The sequence below is a fragment of the Passer domesticus genome, chromosome 4 (assembly GCF_036417665.1).
Source record: "Passer domesticus isolate bPasDom1 chromosome 4, bPasDom1.hap1, whole genome shotgun sequence".
NCBI classification, from domain to species: Eukaryota; Metazoa; Chordata; class Aves; order Passeriformes; family Passeridae; genus Passer; species Passer domesticus.
In genome coordinates this window covers 43,375,483-43,393,733 of record NC_087477.1, presented here as the reverse complement: position 1 = coordinate 43,393,733, position 18,251 = coordinate 43,375,483, and the positions used below count along the sequence as shown (strand labels likewise).

Here is an 18,251-nt window from a genome sequence, read left to right as displayed (position 1 = left end):
ACCGCATTGCTTGAATTTTCAAGTGAGAGCTCTTGAGCAGCAATTAGTTTACAAATGAATGGAAAATTAAAATGACTTCCTGCCCCCTACTAATAATGAGCTGCATTTTTAATTTCCCATGTTGAGTAATACAACAATAAGATATTAAGGAATTACGAAACAAATTTTTCCACCTCAAAGAGATGCAGAATGATGGCACTGTGATTGTATTAAATTTGAACTCAGATACTGAGTATTTTGTAGACTTCTTCCCATTACAGATTTTTACATTAAGAATCATTCTTGTGAAAATTGTACTTAGAAAGAGCCAACTGATTTTTGACATTTTGATCATGATAGAAAAAAGAGTTTCTAGATCTTGTACATCTCTTGTACAGAGATGACTATTAACTTTAATAAAATACAAGTCATGTGGTTTCCATTATTTGAATGAAAGAGCCATTAATCTTAAATTTATGTTCTGCGGTGTTTGCAAAATAGATAAGAAGGGAGCTTTATCATATCTCTTCATAGGAATTTGGTGAGGTTACATTCCTCAGCAGTGTCTGGGAACTGGCAGAAATCAGGCACGTGGTCAATGTCAGCTCTGATGTTCATCAGGACTTTGATCAAAGTGCTGTTACTGCAGAACAGAACTCTGTCAGATCTAGACCAGTAGATCTGCTTGGAAAGTGAGCAGGATGTATGAACATCCACACAAAAATGAGAGCCACACATGCACAGGCACTCTGGCTTTTCTATTTCATTACTACTGTTCCATGATTGCTGGTCATTTAAGAGAAACTGGAAAAACACAACAAGAGCAGTTCAGACTATAGAAATAGACATCTGTGAAAGACAGTATAGAAATTTGGAATTGAACATTCACTTCACTGTCCCCTTCACTGTCATCCACATAACAGAACTGCTTAAGATTTTACCTGTTTTGGGAAGAAGAATTTTAATAAAGGTGAGCTTTCTTTAGGAAAAAATACACAAAAACCTAAAAGGTGTACTTTTGTCTCATTGTTATTTATAGCCACTCATGACAGGAGTATTTAAAAGAATATAAATGTTCTTTTCCCTCCAGCCAGCACATAAGAGCTTCAAGAAATTTCCTTCATTTACCATTGTCAGGCTCAGTGGGAGTCTGAGTTGCTGAGCAACCATTTTTATTATTTGATGTAATTTATCTTTTGACTAATAGAAAGCACTAATGATGGATTGACCAGAGAAGAAAAAGCAAAAGAACAGAAACTATTAGATACTGAATTGAGCGTCTATAATATGAACCAATTTTGACATAGAAGTAATGAAAATTCATAAGTAAAAATAACCCCACCTTATGAATTTTATATTTAAAACTTACCTGCATTTGAAAACAGTGTCTTGTTCCATCAGTGTGCTTAGGAAGATTTCATAATAGTGTCTTGTTGGGTCAGAATACTGCCTGACAAACAAACTGATTTTCCCTGAAAATGGGGAATTTGGCATTTACATATATTGAACTTGCATACAAGTTGTTAGTAAATGTGGAATATTATTGATATTTACTAATTATATTATAAATGCCTTTAGAGGTCTCCTCAAAGCCTGCTAAAGCACCCTTGAGAGAGGAATGGGGATACTGTGATGATGTGTGATTGATTTTATGGATCAATTCCAGGTATTTGCAGGGGCAAACTGAGCATTTGCCCAGAGAAATTAGGTGTTGTGGGAGCTAATTGCTGACTGCTCTGCTTTCTTGAAGCAATGGGAAATCATGAGGCTGGAGGATCCTGGATTTTGCAGTGTTTGCATTTTGATGGATAACCTTCTTGTCCAAGGAACTCACAAAAGCAATGACTTTGCAAAAAGGGAAAAACTATTTTGATAGAGTCCTGCTCTGGGAAAAACTATACCAAGAATGAAATGCTAAAAATGAATGGATCAGGAAAGCTTTTTTTGTCTTTTTTATTTTAAATTCAGCATGTGTGCCCTGTTGAGCTGAATCCATGACCCTGTTTCCCAGAGACACATAAATTTATACAGCTGCCAACAGTTTGCTGTATTTCTGTCAGCCAGTTCCCAGGGTGTGGCACAGCCTTAATACAGAGCACGGATTTAATGTATCGGCTCTGTGGGCTGATGTAGCCCCTTTGGGCATGCAAAAGGGAGAGAAGATTTAGTTTTGTAAGATCCCAAGACTATCTATGTTTAGTTACTGATTCATGGTTGTTGTCACACAACTTAATCATTGACTGTGAGCAATGATTGAAAAGACAAATTTGGAAAAAAAATTTGCTTGTGGAAACACAGAATCAGCTTCTGAAAAAGGTATTGTGGTGTGGTGGAGGCAATTAAATCTTTCATTGTACTCAGTGGTGGCCAGAATGACAAGACACAAACTATCACATATGGAAGGCAATTTACAAACTAATTGTGGCAATTCTTAGCTTGGTGTAGTGTTTTGATAAATGCTTCTGTCCTTTACTGTTCATACTGTGTGTGTATGTACAGAAATTGTTAATAGTCACTAATCAGCCATCTGAAGAGATGTTTTGGATTTGTAATAGGGTTGTCATTCCATCTAAATTAGTTTAATTTGTATTTCTGGTGGCAATCCATCAATATGCATTAATTTCCTCTGAGGGCAAGGGAATTTTCAATCAGTTTCATTTTTTTCAATTTTCTTCTTACTAGCACATAAAAGAACTTCAGGTGGTTTGGTTTTCTTTTTTTTTCAAAATAAACCATTTAGGATAAAAATTTTGCATCTAGAAAATTTTGGTTTCTAGTGAGTGTAAATTACCAGAATAAGAGACCTGTCTCTTCGTAAGCAAGACTGTTCCATGAGCTCTATTACCTAGGATTTTTTACTGTGAACAGAGGCTGAGACTAAGAAATTATCAAATATTTTTTCACTGAAAAATGGATTAAGATATTTGATATTTTATTTGATTTTGTTATCTGTATTTATCAGATGAATTTGGCTATTAGAAGCCAGGCTTCAGGACAGACATGAATGTTGCAAAAAAGGATGAAAAATAGTTTTTCATATGTGTGTTTCAGGATATCTTTAGTAGTTGTTACTTGGATAACTTGTGCTAAGTATTTTAGCATTTATTATTTTAGCTGCTTTATTTCTTATCACTGAGGATTTAATCTTGAAATGGTTGTATGGAATTAGAGCAGCATGAATAGAATTTAAATTTTTACTTGCCAAAGTAGTAAGCAGGAATAGAAATCAGCTTGTCATATAAAAATATCAATTGTGGGCAAATCCACTTATTCAACAAATAGTAATTATTCAGAAAGCAAAGACTTCTGTCACCTGTGGTGACACTTCGAGATCCATTTATTTCCATGGAATTAAGTCTGTGGTGTGGGCTAAAGAGAAAAATGTTGAACTTCTCTAATAGCTAAAAATATCATGTCCTTAACATATACAAAAATACCACGACACTGAAGAGAATACTCAGCTTAAGGACAAGGAAACCATATTCATCATTCATATTCCTCCTAAGGAAGCTCTGCTATAATTGCAGTTCACACTAGAGTCAAGCCCAAAATAGTACCAACAATGGAAGTGGACACCAGTGTCACTTTTTCCCTTAAGCATACAAAGGATCTGAATGCCACATAAAGCAGGGCACTGAAAACGTAAACTACAACCATGGGATTTTGTGAGCTTTCATCTATTCTTGTTCTGCTCTTGGCAAAGCTTTAAAGAAAGGTTAACTTATATCTGCATTTATGTGTGGGTAAATAGGAAAAATGTGCAGTGATGTTGATAGCACAATTTGGAATTAATTAAAGTGCATCTTATCAGTAAAATACCCTTGTTTTTGCTTATTTTGGAGTGGCAAAGGTACAGGGACTTCCTGCTGGTGATTTAATCTTTTCCAATAGCCGTATGAAGTCCTGTTTGAAAAGGGTTAAACACTTGCTGAAGCTTTGTACATGCATATTTCTGTCATGCATTGCAGTATCTATTCCCTGTACAGAATCCAGAGATAAGGAAGTTAAGCTTTAAAGGAATATGTGATGTGATCCACAGGAATTTAATGGTCAAAAGCACTTCTTAGATCATCCTTTCTTGGGGCAGCAAAACTACAAACAGCCCCAGAGTGTTCTCAAACATATTGTTGGGAGCTCCTTCACTGGATGTGGTGTTACAGCTGCCCTGGGAGCAAACTGTAGACTATAGTTCACCAAACTATTCTCTTTATTCTCCAAATATTACTGTGCTAAGAATTATTGGTACCACTGAATGAACCTGAAATTTCAAGGGCGCTTTTGAAAGAGCAGTTTCTTTCTGATGTAGGCTCTCAGGTCTTGGAAAAAAAGGATAATACTGAAGAGACACGAGGAACTGAGTGTTATGGAAGTTATCTGTGAGCCAGTTCAGGTTTTCATGCATCCTTTGGCCTTATCTCAGATACCCTTTGTTGTCAGCAAGAGAGCAGAAGGATACTGAGATTAGGAATATCTCACTTAGATGGAAATCTGTTGTGTGTATGGTTCCCACTAAGCAAACACCAATAGGCTGGAGAAAGCACAACTGCATTGCTGGGAATTAATCTGAATTAGGTCACAAAAAAGGATTTTTAACATCTGAAGCTGAACTGATGTTTTATGCTGAATGATGAAAGTTGGAGAACTATAAAGGAGCTTGTGTTTTACTAAAAACTGTGCTGCCCAAGAAAACAATAGATTGTCAAAATGCTCATGTAGATTTAAACCATGCTTTTACTGGATAGTATCAAAGAATAAAAAGGTCTCCAAGCAGAAAGCACACTTTTGATAATAAATGTAACTTCCCAAGAAAGATTAATTTAAGAATATTAATAATTTAAGCCCCCTTCTATTATAAAAGTACCCCACTAATAAGAGTTACCTTGAAAATCAGAAAGATGGCCATCTGATATAAATTCTCATGTATATTTTAAAAGCTTGTGAAAGCAGACAGTGCTAAAGGAGAAATCTCTTCAAAATTATTTCTAAAGAATAATATTTTCATTTAATAATTTTTATAATATTTTCATTTAAATAAAAAGGAAAAATACTTTGTTTTGAATTTTGAATGTGTTCCTCCTTCCCACTGAAAAGTTTGGCTCTGGCCAGCGTGGGAATCACCTACAGAAATGCTTGCTTAAAAATGCTGTTACCAATATAAAAATATTTTTAAAGGAATACATTTTATTAACTATTTCAAATTCATGTAAAGTTTGGCTTTTCATTAAGTCTGTAGAGCAGAAAAGTTTGTAGTCAACAAGCCTCAGCTTGTGTCATTCTCTATTATCCAATAAGAGTAGACAGTAGCTTTAAAATAGTAGAAAATAAATATATAACTAGGCAATGCATTTCTTAGCTGTTTGAGGCCTTCTTGCACATTTCCATGACACAATGTCTGCAAGTACAATGGCATAATGCCCACTGGGGAAAAGACTGGAATGCTATTTGTTCCCAAAACTGCATTTCCTTGTAAGGGAAAAAGCTCTAACTTGGCAGTTTCCAACCATTCACTGCAATTTCAGATAAAATCAGGGTTGTCTTAATTTTTTTTAATTACTTTTTTTTTCTTTTTATGTCAGAGGATTAAGGAAGGAGAAGTAAACGTATTTCTGTGTCTGGTAATACTGAACACCAAGGAGATTCTTCCTTTCACAAATCTGAAAAAGTTCATGCTTAATAGTTAATAAACAAGCCATGTCAAGAGTTATTTCTTAATTTATATAAATAGTTACATATTTAAACCTAACAATTATTTCAAGGCCTCCTAATAAAATGCTTCCTGAAGCTGCATTAGTACAGTGTAAAGCAGGGTTTCAATGATAAGAGAAAGCACACAGTCTGCTGCTGGGTGCTGCTCTATAAATGTTTACAGGATAATAAACACCAGGCTTAATTGCATCGTCTGACAAAATATTTATTAAATGCACTGCAGCTGACGAGTGTTGCTTCCAGCAATTCCAGAAATGGCCTTGTAGGAAAGAGTTGAACAATTTTATACTATGTTGATTGATACTGCCTCTGAATTTAGATCCGAAGTAACTGTTCAAGCATTTGTTAAATGCTTGACATTATACTCCTTGCAGGAGCAATGCCCAAGGCCTAGGAGAAAGCCAGAACATCACTTGAATCATCATCTACTTTGTTGGTAGGTAAGGATTTTCAGTAATGTTACTTGAGCAAAAAAAATTTAGCTAGACTTCTTTTAAAACAGCTTCCTCCTTTTCATAACTCCTCTTTTTATGGCAAAGGGAAGATTTTAGAGGTGGATAAAATTCCAGTGAAGAGGAAAGAAAAATGATGGAAAATGGTAAATGTTTTAAGAGCAACAGCAGGTCAAAGAAACAGAAGCAGAGGGAGATTAACCCAAGGTAACAGTGCTAAGAAGCAAACTGAAAGCAAATAAAAAATTGTGATTGGAAGACCGAAAAATAAATTTAGGAGAAAGGGTTCTGACCATTAATTAAAGGTAAGGTCTCAGCTGTCAGAGACATGGATTATGGTATTCCTGTGAAGTAAGAAAATAAACCATTGGGCTCACATCTCACCTCCTGCCTCAGGTGTTACTCTTGCTGTACAGTCTTTCCTCCTGTGCAGGCATGCAATATCTTCAGACTTTGTAAGTCAGCTAAATGGTCTCCATTTTTTGCTTGAAGAGGAGACATTAAACATGACTGACATGAAATATGAATCAGCCAGACTCAGAAGCCTGTAAAAAGCTGGTGCTTCCTTAGATTTACTTGTCATCATTGTCAAATCTGGCCTGAGTCCTCTCCTTGATACATCTTGGGCAATGTAGTGCTGCTGTAGGCTGCAGAGTGTTTGTGTTCTACATCTAAAGCCACTCTGTATAGATTTGAAAGATTTCTGTGGAAATTAGGAGTTTGCATGATCTTTCAGTGCTCCTTTGACATCTGTGGTGCGCTACCACACAGAATCCATCCTTGTCAAGCAAACAAATAGAAATTCACAGAATTCACTGAATTCTCAAACATCTCAAGGTCTTCAAATGCTCAGTCCTATACGTTACACGTCCTTAGCCACATGATGTAAAAATAGCCCTTGAAAAGTTTGCCTAAGGAATTTGTTCAGTGAAAGAACACCTCACAAAGGGGCATACAAAACCTTTATTATCCGTTTTTTCCTAATAAAGGAAAAACAAATCTTTAGGAAACATCTGGCTTCCCAGAATCTGTAGGAAGTCTATGGGTAACTCCCTCCACAGCAGCATAAGAGGTATTTGTTAGCTTGAATAGCAGTATTTTAATAAAGCAGTAGACATCATCCTGCTCAGGGAAATTGCATTGGCAGATAAGACACTCAAGAAAAATGGACATGTTTACTCAATGGGCCTAAAGCTGCTGCAGATGGGAAAATAAAGTGTTAAAAAAGTGTGATGACACTGAGCAGGGGGAGCTGGCACTGAGTACAATACAGCTACACTCCAACATAACATACAGCCCAAGTTACCTCCTCTGTTTACAGCTAAGCCTTTGCAAAGATGACATCCAAACTCAGCTATATGTAATTATATACAATTAATACAAAATTAAGTTCAGGTGTGTGTGGGGGAGAAGGGGTGGGATGCTGAAAAAAGGGCATTTTCTGATTTTCATCCAGAAAGCAACACCCGCAAAACTCTGATTTTAAATTGTATTTCAGAAGCTTGAGGAAAACGCCCGACTTTTTGGCAAGACAGTCTTTTCTGATATCTGACCTAGGGAAGAAGTTCCAAAAGGCATTTCACTTCTGGAAGGCTACCTGTAGCTGTTCGATTCCAGCCAGGCTTCAGAAAGAACGTGGTTTTAAGATGTTTGCTGCCATCTAGTGCCTTTATTTCTGTTTCCAACCCTTGAAAAAATGGCCGTCATTGTTCACAAAAAACTTTAGAGGATAAAGTGGATATCAGTACACTATTCTTTAGCTGTCACTGCAGAGAAACACAAACTAAATGATGATTTCCATAATTCAGGGCTTGCTTGGTGTAGAACCAGGATGGAAGGTCATTTGAAATGGTAACAGTAAGCCCTGCTAATGAGTCTTGGTTTATTTCAGCACAGTAACAAGAAATATAATTTTATGTACACTGGAAAGGGGTATTAGAACTTATGGTTCAATTTCAATTTTTAATATGGTTATGGGGGAAAAAACTCCTATAAACAAACACTTTAAACCTATCCGCTGAATTGAAATGAGGGTGTATTGCCACAAAATATTGTTTCAATGTTATTCCCTATTATTGTTATTTTGGTCATAAACAGTTTTCCCTGTGTTCCCCTGGTTCACTATTTGGCAGCTACCAAGTATTTTCTAAACATGTGTCAAATCACATTTCTGGAGGGTGAAAACACTCAAGTATGTGGAAGAGAACACTTTCCAACTCTGAACATATATTTGTCTTGGGTCCCTACTTCAGAGGATGCAGTTGAGACATTTAGAGAAATGACATAAAACCACTGTTTTTGTTAGGTGAAAGAAATATATATGGCCTCATTTTTAGGAATATTAGGCTGTCTTTACATATATGAGTCCAGTGAATATTATTTTACAGTTACTGCAACAATAAAAATTCAGTAACAGCTCTCCTGTTACACCATAAGATCAGAATCTATGGCCATAAATTATAATTCAACAGTCTGTTTTTCTAAAAATAAATTAGAATTTCTAAATCCTTTCAAAATCTTGAGGTTTTTTTTATTTAAAAGTCTTGCTATGGCAACTCTTTAATCTGAAAACGCTTCAGACACTTGTAAATTTAGTAATACATGTTATCACTATCAACAGTGCAAAGCTGTAAAATACTTGGGCTAGGAATCTTTCCATAAGTATTTTTAGTATCCAATAAAATGCTTGATAATTCAAGGCAGGAAGGCTTTCTGAAGAATAACTGAAATAATCTCTGCTTATATTGGCTGTTTATGAAGTGAGCACAAGAATCTGTGTCTAACATGATGCCCAAGTATGTATATAATTACAATAAACAAAAGAAATCGAGACTTCAAGGATCAGTCGAGGACATAAAGTACTTGAAAAGGATGGTATTGAAGAAGAATGTTTGCATGAGGAAAATAACTGCCCCAGGTGTCTATTTGTGGCACAGGAGGGTGTGCATGAACCCTGGAGGGCTATGGTTAATGGGTGCTACTACATGACCATAGCTCTTCCACTGAGACCAGTAATGAAATAACTTTCCTTTGATGGGATCATAAAACCAGTCATGAAACAACTTTTCTTTGATGGGTTCATAAGGTGTGCAGTCACAGTATTTTATACTGAAGAGCCACAAAAACAATTCTGTTGGCCATATTAGACTCATATTGCTAGGGTAAACCGAGTAATAAAAGCAATCTTTCTGAATAGCAGTCATTTGTCCTAAATAAAATGATCGCTGTTACATTGCATTATTAATGCAATTAGTGTCTGTTATTACTTAGTGCATGTTAATCTGGATTTACAATTAGAGATTAATTGGTCATATTATGGATTTCTATTTTTGTAAGTCAAAGCTGTTCTAGAGTAATGACACATGCAGAAATACAAATCACATTAATTGGCATTCATTTGCCAATGATAAGGGTTTTTTAACTGGTTTTCCTTTTCTGTGTACTTCCACTGATCAGCTAACTGATCAGATAATAATTTATGCACAAATTTTATGGTTTGGTTAAGGTCATTAACTATTGAGAGCAATATTCACAAATGTAGTTGTAGCCTAATTTCCCTTCAACAAGCATTTCTAAAACTTGTACGTGCTTCATGTATGCTTCTGAAGCTTTATTACCCATGGCTTTGGGAAATGTTTAACTGTGCAATTTAACCTCAAAATTTTGAGAGTATAGCCTTGCACTGGGCCATCCCTGATAGACCATTGATTTTGTCTTAACACAATATGCCACTGACAGAATGAGTATACCCTTTATTTGTACTCTTATTCAAGCTCATTTAAAACATATGGAATAAGATTACATTTTTGGGTCAACCTTTACTACTTAGATCTATACAACTTCTATTTGTGCATCAGCAACAGTTTTGAATGAGGGCCTGGAGTGCTATATATGTCTAAACTTATCCTTGCAGATTTGGATTAGAGCAGGCTTTGCTTTAAGCTGGTCAGGAGCCTTGCTGCTTCACACAGTATGTGCAGATAAAGGCATGTGAATGATAACAGAACTTCAAAACCATAGCCAGAGCAGATCCTGGGACCTTCTGTCAAGTCTGTCAAGATTAGGCATCGCTGCACACAGAATCATCATGGTGAGGACACACCTTTAGGGAGAGGGTAATATTTTGGGGAAAGTAAGCAGATCCAGACGGTCCTGTTAAAGGTCAGATTCTACAGCATTTCTTGATGTGTAAACAAGAAAAAGAGGAACCACAAGCATTGGGTGCCTTTCTAGTGTAATTACTATCTAAATATTGTACATTCTGATTCTCAAGCATCTGCTCCCAATCAGTTATAAAGACCAACATGCCCCTTTTTGTTAGGATCTCTGCTAGTGTGTTTAGAAAGTCTCAAAAAAGGTCTGTGAAAACACAAGTACTTCTTCCTAGGATAAGATTCACAATTAAAGGCTGGGAAAAAAAGACTCACAATTCCAAAACCAAACCACTATTTGTTATAAATACCCAATTTCATATTTTTGCTTTCAGTTTCTGTGGTAGATCATTGCAGGGAAAAAAGTAATTTTAATCTTTGAAATGCTATGCTGTTACATTAGTTGGTCATAATACTACAAAATTGCCAATTCAAAAAGTAGAGGGAGATTGAAGATAATGATGTGCAAGTGCAAGGCACTTGAGGGGCTCCTTTATAGTTTCTATATTTCCCATGAGAACAAGTACTTATTTTCATCTCTGACATCCTTCTTCTGTTTTGTGTATACCTCTTTCTCTGCGCATAACCCACCCCCAACCCCTTTTCCTTATTTGACTGATCTCATTTACCAGATTGCTGCATATTTGACCCACAAGTGTTTGAATTAACCAGAGGTTTGTCAGCTTTGCAGTGGCCAGTCAGGTACTTCCCATCTGGAATAGAGTGAAAGAAATGTGGGAGGGACATTTCTCTCTCTGTACTATTTATACAACTCTTAGTTCCCCTGGCAACTTCTCTAAAAAGACGCCTTCTTGACTGAAAAATGCATAGATGAGAGAATGCTGGGATGATGGATAATGGATCTCCCCATTAAATGCAATTTATCAGAATATATATAATTTTTTTTTTTGTTATCAGTTCTTACTCTGATTTGTTGGAAGCCTGAAATCAGATTACTTTAGTCTGTTGAAAATACCACCCTAAACTTTTTGAATCTAACCGGGTGTTTATTTTGTGCTGTTCTGGATGTGCAGATTCTCTCATTTATAATTAGGAAAGCACTTGGAGTAGTTTCTTAAACCTCTGCACTAGAGATATAAAATGGCAAAAATGTAATTCACACAGAAAAAAAACCCAACAAAACAACTTAGAGTCACTCTATGCATTAAACCAGGCAATTTCATTAAAATAGCCTGCAACATTCAGTGTTTGGGAAAATTCTACTGCCTCAAAGATAATTATTGAACAACAGCCAGTAAGCACCTGCCAGTGCTTTTGTTGAGAGGAGCACTTTAACCCATTTAAGAATACGACTACCTCAAGCATCTTGTTTATTGTGAAAAGTGTTTCAAGCAGCAAGAAGTACCCTGGAGAAGAAAATCTGTGACACGCTGGGGGTCACAGCCTGCAGCAGCCGTATGTCCAGGTTCCAGAGACACTCCCAGCCTGCTTTTGTGGCTGTGAATCCCCAGACCCATCTTCTGGTGCAGGTTTCGAGCCAGGAGGCAGCTTTCTGACAGTAGTTCTTCTGGCTGGAACAGAGTGACAGAGGGCACTGGGAAGAGGCAGCTGGGTATAGCTACTGCCTTTACAATTTGGAAACCAAACAAAAGTCATCTGAAATACTGTGAAGCGTTCAGCCTTACAATTAGATATAAAATGGTGTCTGTATTTTGGATTCCTGATAATGGAAGCCAAAATTTTTTTCTCTGAGCACTGGAGGGCACTGCAGCACTGAGCAAGAAATGTGCTTCAAAAGGACGTTCCAGAAAATAATGACTGTTTGCAGAAATGAGGAGGGGCTGGGGGGATCTGAAGGCAGCAGAGCACCAATCATTCATTACCGATTTGGCACGCTCAGTTTCCTTTCAGCTGAAAGTGTTACAACTTTATAGAGCCCTGCTGCAAAGGGCTGGGCAGACCTCTACATCGGCAGGCTCTGTAGACTCAGCTATGTGCCTAATGTTCCCTTTTTAAGTATGCTCATTTTCCCTCAGTACTTGAATTGATTTTTAAAATGTATTGCAGAACATTTGAGATGTTAGTGAACAAAATACACAGTTAACTCTGCCCACCCAAAATATAGAACCAGGCAGACAAGAACAGGGTTCTCAGTTTTGCAGTTTCAGTGTGTTAATGAATCTGTCCACAATATAAAACACAATTAGTTCATTATTTGATTAGCTCAGAAATGTTTTCCTAAAATCCAGGATCAGGTGTCACACTACATTTTTATTACTTCTCCAGAAAAGTCTTTTAGTTCTTTATGAGCAGCTCTGTCTCCCTGCATTTAGGGGAAGGACAGAATCTCCTTAGGAGGTGATGATTCTCTCCTATTTAAGAAAGCCAACAAAGAAACAGAAAACAAAAAATATTCTCTGTAGTAGGAAAAGGGTTGCTTAAGGACATATTTCTGATTTTTTAAGAGAAAGTGTTCCCCTGAATCTCAAAAGCTCAAATTAGATGCACAATGCACAGGTGTGGTGAATTCAGTCAGAGCATGTATCAAAATGCAGTTCCTTGCTGTTGTGCTCTTCCTCCCACTCTCAGCATTACGCTCCTTCTCAAGTCCAGTTGACAATTATCTTCCATTCCATCATTTTGATATATTGACATTCTGCAACTTGGTCTGTAAGTCTAGGTAGCATCTTAATTTTCTCACACTACAGTTCTGTGCTTTCATCCTCCATTTTGTTGGAAGACTTCATGATCTTTTTGCTTGCCAGTCTCTGTGTTTTACCTTCTATTCCTAATCCTTCAGGCACATCTCAAGCCACTTTGTTTGGTTTAATCTTTGATCACCTCCTCTCTCTTACAAATGCTTTCCTCTTTTCTATAGGTTTCCTCAAGGTCAGAATCTTCTTCCTCATGGTTTGGGAGATGTCTGGCTGCAGTCCCTTCCTTAATAACTCAGCTGAGCTCTCTCATCTGTTCACAAGGAAGGGAAGGTTGACAGCAAGAGAAGTAATCATTGTGAGAAGAGTTAGCCTGTGGTGCAAAACAGGCAGATAGATCTCCCAGGGTTTCTGTGAATTTGCTTCCAAACTCCAATTTCATCCAAAGTAGCAAGTTCAGTTTTTACCTCCCAGGCTGCAACAACCTCAGGTCATGCACATCACCAATTCCTGGCTCTCTGTCTCAGGGTGGCAAGCAGTGATTTTACTGAGCAGAATGCATTGCCACATTGTGAGGATAAAAGGATGGCAAATACAATTACTTAGAGCAGACTGTTAGATTCCAGAGCCTGGAATAAGATACCAGGAAATAAATGCAGTTGTCCTACAAGCCTGTGATCTTTACTCCCATCCATGCTGGGCTGTGTACCAAGTTAAGAAAGCAGAATTAGGTGTGCTTTAAGCTGGTGACAAAGACCAAACCAAGCTCTTTTTCTGGCTATAAATCCCCTTCTGTGCCAGGTTTCAGCAATATAAGCTGGTTAAGCAGAACTGAACATGAAAAGAAAGAGAAATGGCTATTTTGATTCAGTTACATTTATAGCAATGTGAATTAAAATTTTGTATTTTAAGCTGCATAAAGTTATTTATCAGTATAAATAAAACTTTCAAAAATATCAGCAGGAATTCTCTATTTGAACCTCATCCTAACAGGGTTTACTATCTCTGTTTCATACAGTTGCTTGCTTTTATGATAGAATTAGGCATCTTTCCAGCCAATAGTAATAAAAAAATGCACCCAATCTTATAAAACAAAGTTAAAACAGATTTCTTGCTGTCTACTAATGTCTGTGCTAATCAGTGGTGAGAGAAGAGAAACAGGAGAAAAACCAGAGCTGTTTTTGTGCTTGGCATCACCAGTTCTGCCTTGTGATAACATTATGCTGGAACCATTCATTCACTTATTGCCCAGTCAAACTTGTTTAGATTAAAAAGGTCAATTAAAAGTGCAGAATAAAGATTTCCTTATTCTGAAGTGAAAAGATGTAGCAGCTGGAAAATAGAAAGTTCTGCTCACACAAAATACAACTTAGAAGATGGCAAGTCTGTACATTGTACTAGAAACTGAAGAATTTATTCTGACATAATTTTGATATAAAATTAAGCACTTTTTCATGCTAAAACTTGTTTTAACAGTTGTGTTAAAAAAGACCTATGCCACCCTTCTTCATACTAGGGTGAATAACCTAATGCTACAAGGGATGGAAAAAGCAGGAGACCTGTCCTTCATGATGGTGCTGCTCCTCACATGCATGTAAGCATGACAGGAGAGGGAGAAGGCTGTGCCTTGCTTCCACCCCTGAAATAGGCTGTGGTAAATGCAATTTGACAGTGCAAGTTTCCCCTTTAGAGCAAGATAGACCTAAGGATTATAGATGGTGCCACGGACTATTTTTCTGTAGGTAGCTGCTCAATTTTTATGACATGGGCTCATTTCCTGCCTGGGAGAATGTCATGTCAGTACCACAAGGCAGTTCTCCCTCTGTCAGAAACCCAAGGTAGCTCCAAATTGTTTGGTTGTCTGTGCAGGTGAGTACAAATGCTCAGATAGGGTGTTTGCCTTCTCTTTAGTCTCCTTTGGCAGTCAGGTTAATCAATCTTTTCAGTCTAATTATTGTACTTGTTTCTTGCTACTAAGCTGAAGATTTCTTTTTCACTTTGTCGATACAGACTTCTTTTCAAGGATCTGAAAAACGTTTCCAAAATAATGCAAATATACAGGAAATATATGAAATATTTGTAATTGTTTTCAACTCATAGTGTTAATGCTGCAGATAGCATAAGAAGCTGATTTGATTATGCCCAGTGTTATTCAGCAAGGGAAGTGCATTCACTCAATGTTGCTAGGCTACCAGCCTTATTTACAGATAGTCAGAACCTTCCAGGGCAGAGAGAGCTGAAAAGCTTCAAGAGCAGATGTAAGAAGAGGAAATAATAAATGGCACTGATGATGCATTAGAATTCATTTTAATGTGTGTTTTACTGTGGGGGCACAGTGAGGGAACATGCAAGGAGCAAACACCTCAGCACTAAACTAACCCATCACGCTGCAAGCAGGGAGAGCAAGAGGCAAAGAAACCACTGGCACTGCACAGTAGTTAAGGTAGTTGTCAAATTTAAGATAGGTTTTTGGTTTTGGAAGCCAGCAGTTGAAAAGTAAGCCACCAAGAATGTATATAAGAACAGGAAGATGCACTTATAGACTAGGTTAAAAATTCACTAGTAATACATGCCTAGCTCGTTTAACCTAATGAAACTGGGTTTTATTTGCACTTTGTTTTCACTGTTTCAGCTAGACCCAGATCTAAGGGCACCCCTTGTTTAGCAATGTGGCTACCCAAAAAAAGAAGCCTTGCCTCCAACAATCCTCACACAGCTCATTTTGGAGGCTTGACAAGTGATGGCAGTGCTACAAATACAAATTAAACCTGCCTTATCAGCACCTTACAGCACTTTAACTCATGTCCCCAGAGTCCTTCACCAGCTATGCCTCTGCCTCCTTAGGAACAGTGACCCAGTGAGCTCCCTCACCCACAGCACTGTCCCACAGGGCTGGATGTGGCAGCAGAACCATGGGTTGCAGCACAGTCACTGACAGCCTCAGGGCAGCAGAAGGAGTGGGGCATGCCCAGGCTCCAGCTGGGAGCTGCAGAAGAAGGACCAGAGACAGGTCCACAAGCTCCCAGCAGCACATGCCTGCAGACAGGAGGCAGAGTTGGAGCCAAGCACTGGGGCCCCATGGCTTAGGGAACAGAAAACAGTCTCATTTATGGAATATGGCCCCATCAAATATGAGGCAGAAAATAGATTTTTCATAAAATAGGTCAAGTCCTGTCCTGTGAAAAACAAGTATCTGCATCTCCACAAGATATCACACAAATGTGACTTCTGTCTCAGATCTAATGGATGTAGAAACATGATCCTCTTGAAATTGCTTCTGGGAGGTATGTAAAGGTACATATATTTGCACATCAGCCACCTTAGTGAAAAAATCCTACAGATATACAAGAATGGCTTCTTCCAGCTGAAGGAAGAGGGAAGAAAATTTACAATGGTGAAACACTGCAGCTGGGGTGCTAACCATAAGCACCCTGTAAGCCTGATGACCAAAACTTGCTGAGCACCATGAGTCATATGAGGCTGTACCTCCCCTACCCTGGCTGGGCTCGCTCATGTCAGGGTGAATCAGAGCTGGAGAGGCAAGAGCAGTGCTGCTGAGAAAAAGAGCACATTAAAGAGAGAAACGGGTGAAATGTGTTTACAGCCTGCTCTGTTGGTTTGCAGCTGGCATGCACTAACATCCATCACTTAAATGTTTAAGGCTCTATTACTCAAGCAGAGGAATGGCAGTAGCTGCAGGCACAGAAGCAAATTTTACTCCATTAACCCTCAAATACCACCTGGAGTAACTTCTCGTCTTCTCGGGAGTTCCTTTATTTTATCCTGCTATAACAGAGGACACAGCTTTACGCATCTAATTCAGGAAAAGAGGCAAAATATGTAGGTAATATCAAATGCAGGGAACCTGTTAATGCCTTCCAGCTCACAAGGAAGGAGCAGCGAGGCTGTGCATCCTTGAGAGGCTCCCATAAACACCCAGCATCTCTGAATTGTGGCTGGTCATGGCCCATTACCCAGTTCTGAGCTCAGCAGCCTGACCCTTGGCTTCTGGCTCTGGAAATATTGAGCTTCTCTCAGCCCATAGTACCCAGATAATTGCTGGCATCCACCTTCTCTGCCAGGGGAGGGGTCCAGCAGTGTCTGCTGGTGTATCTCCCTATGCTGCCCTCCAGCTACAGTGGGGACAGCTGCTGTCTCAGGTCACCTTCTGCAAGGAGATGCACAGACACCATCTTAGCCAGCTGGGGCTGCTCCTCCTCCACAGGCTCCTCACCCTGCTCTGCTTAAACTCTGTCAGTGTAGCTTAGGTGGCTCCAGAGAGGGTCAGTTTGCTCTACACTGTGAGTTATCCTATCTATTCTATCTCATTCCTTCTGTGCACAGCAGTGGAAAGCTGGTGCCCACTCAGTGCCACAGGTGGTGTGGGAAGATGCAAATGCAAGCTGAGGAGCACTGGGAGGTACTGGGACCTTCCAGACTCACCCAGACTAAAGATTCTTAAAGATTTTTATTTTTTTTTTTTTAAAGGTGCCACTAATCCCTTCAAGCATCTTTGGTGCTTGAAGAGTTTGGATTAGTGATTTTTGGAGATGATTTTCATCTTATCTGTCTTAACACAGGCCTTAATTCCTCTGGTTGTTTTTACTGTAGTGACTAACAGCACCTCCTGGCAATGAAGATGGATGTTTCCATAGATACACATTCTCCTCACTCATTCCCCCTTCTGCAGGTCTGATGCCTGATAGTGGGGGGAAATCTCCTGGGGGAAACCTACATGGAATCTTTGGGAACTGCGTAGGATCTCTGCTGCATTACATTTATTATGGCATTAAAATATGGTCTGTGATGAAATATTTGGGAAGGAAATTAATGTATCAGCTGTTAAGTATGGTTGAATGCCCCTAAAGAATCTCAGCTTCCATGATGAGTGAGTTCTTGATAATATTTTAATCTTTTTTTGCACTCTAACATATAACTGAATGTTTTAGCTGCGATAGAAACTTTACCAAATCGGAGGATTTTAAAGTTTATTTAGAAGAATTGAGTTGTAAATTATCTGTTGTTCTCAGCACAATTGCATTATTGGAAATTTATTATTTCCTAAGCCACTTATTATAGAAAATGTAGAAATTTTACATAATAAATTACTTTATTTAACCTTAGTTTACAATTTCTTTTAAACAATAACTTCTTACTTGCTTTAAGATAAATCTCATTTTCTTAAGTTACAAAATAGGAAAAAATCTAAAACCTCCTCTCCTGCTACTGAAATTTAAGTTTCTTTTGTTTGTAGTTGAACTTTTGAGAGAGGGGCTCTTTTCTTGATTAAGAAGAGTAAAATAATCAATTTAATCAGGTTTTCATCAAACACAAAACAATTAATAGGC

General features: G+C 38.1%; 1 long non-coding RNA gene across 1 annotated transcript; it reads left to right on the top strand.

Moving 5' to 3' along the window:
• The first annotated feature begins 2,051 nt into the window (after positions 1-2,051).
• Positions 2,052-7,949, top strand: LOC135299982 (uncharacterized). Its single transcript, XR_010361832.1, has 3 exons — positions 2,052-2,295; positions 6,060-6,121; positions 7,636-7,949. It is a non-coding gene; the product is annotated as an uncharacterized LOC135299982 (long non-coding RNA).
• The last annotated feature ends 10,302 nt before the right edge of the window (positions 7,950-18,251 follow it).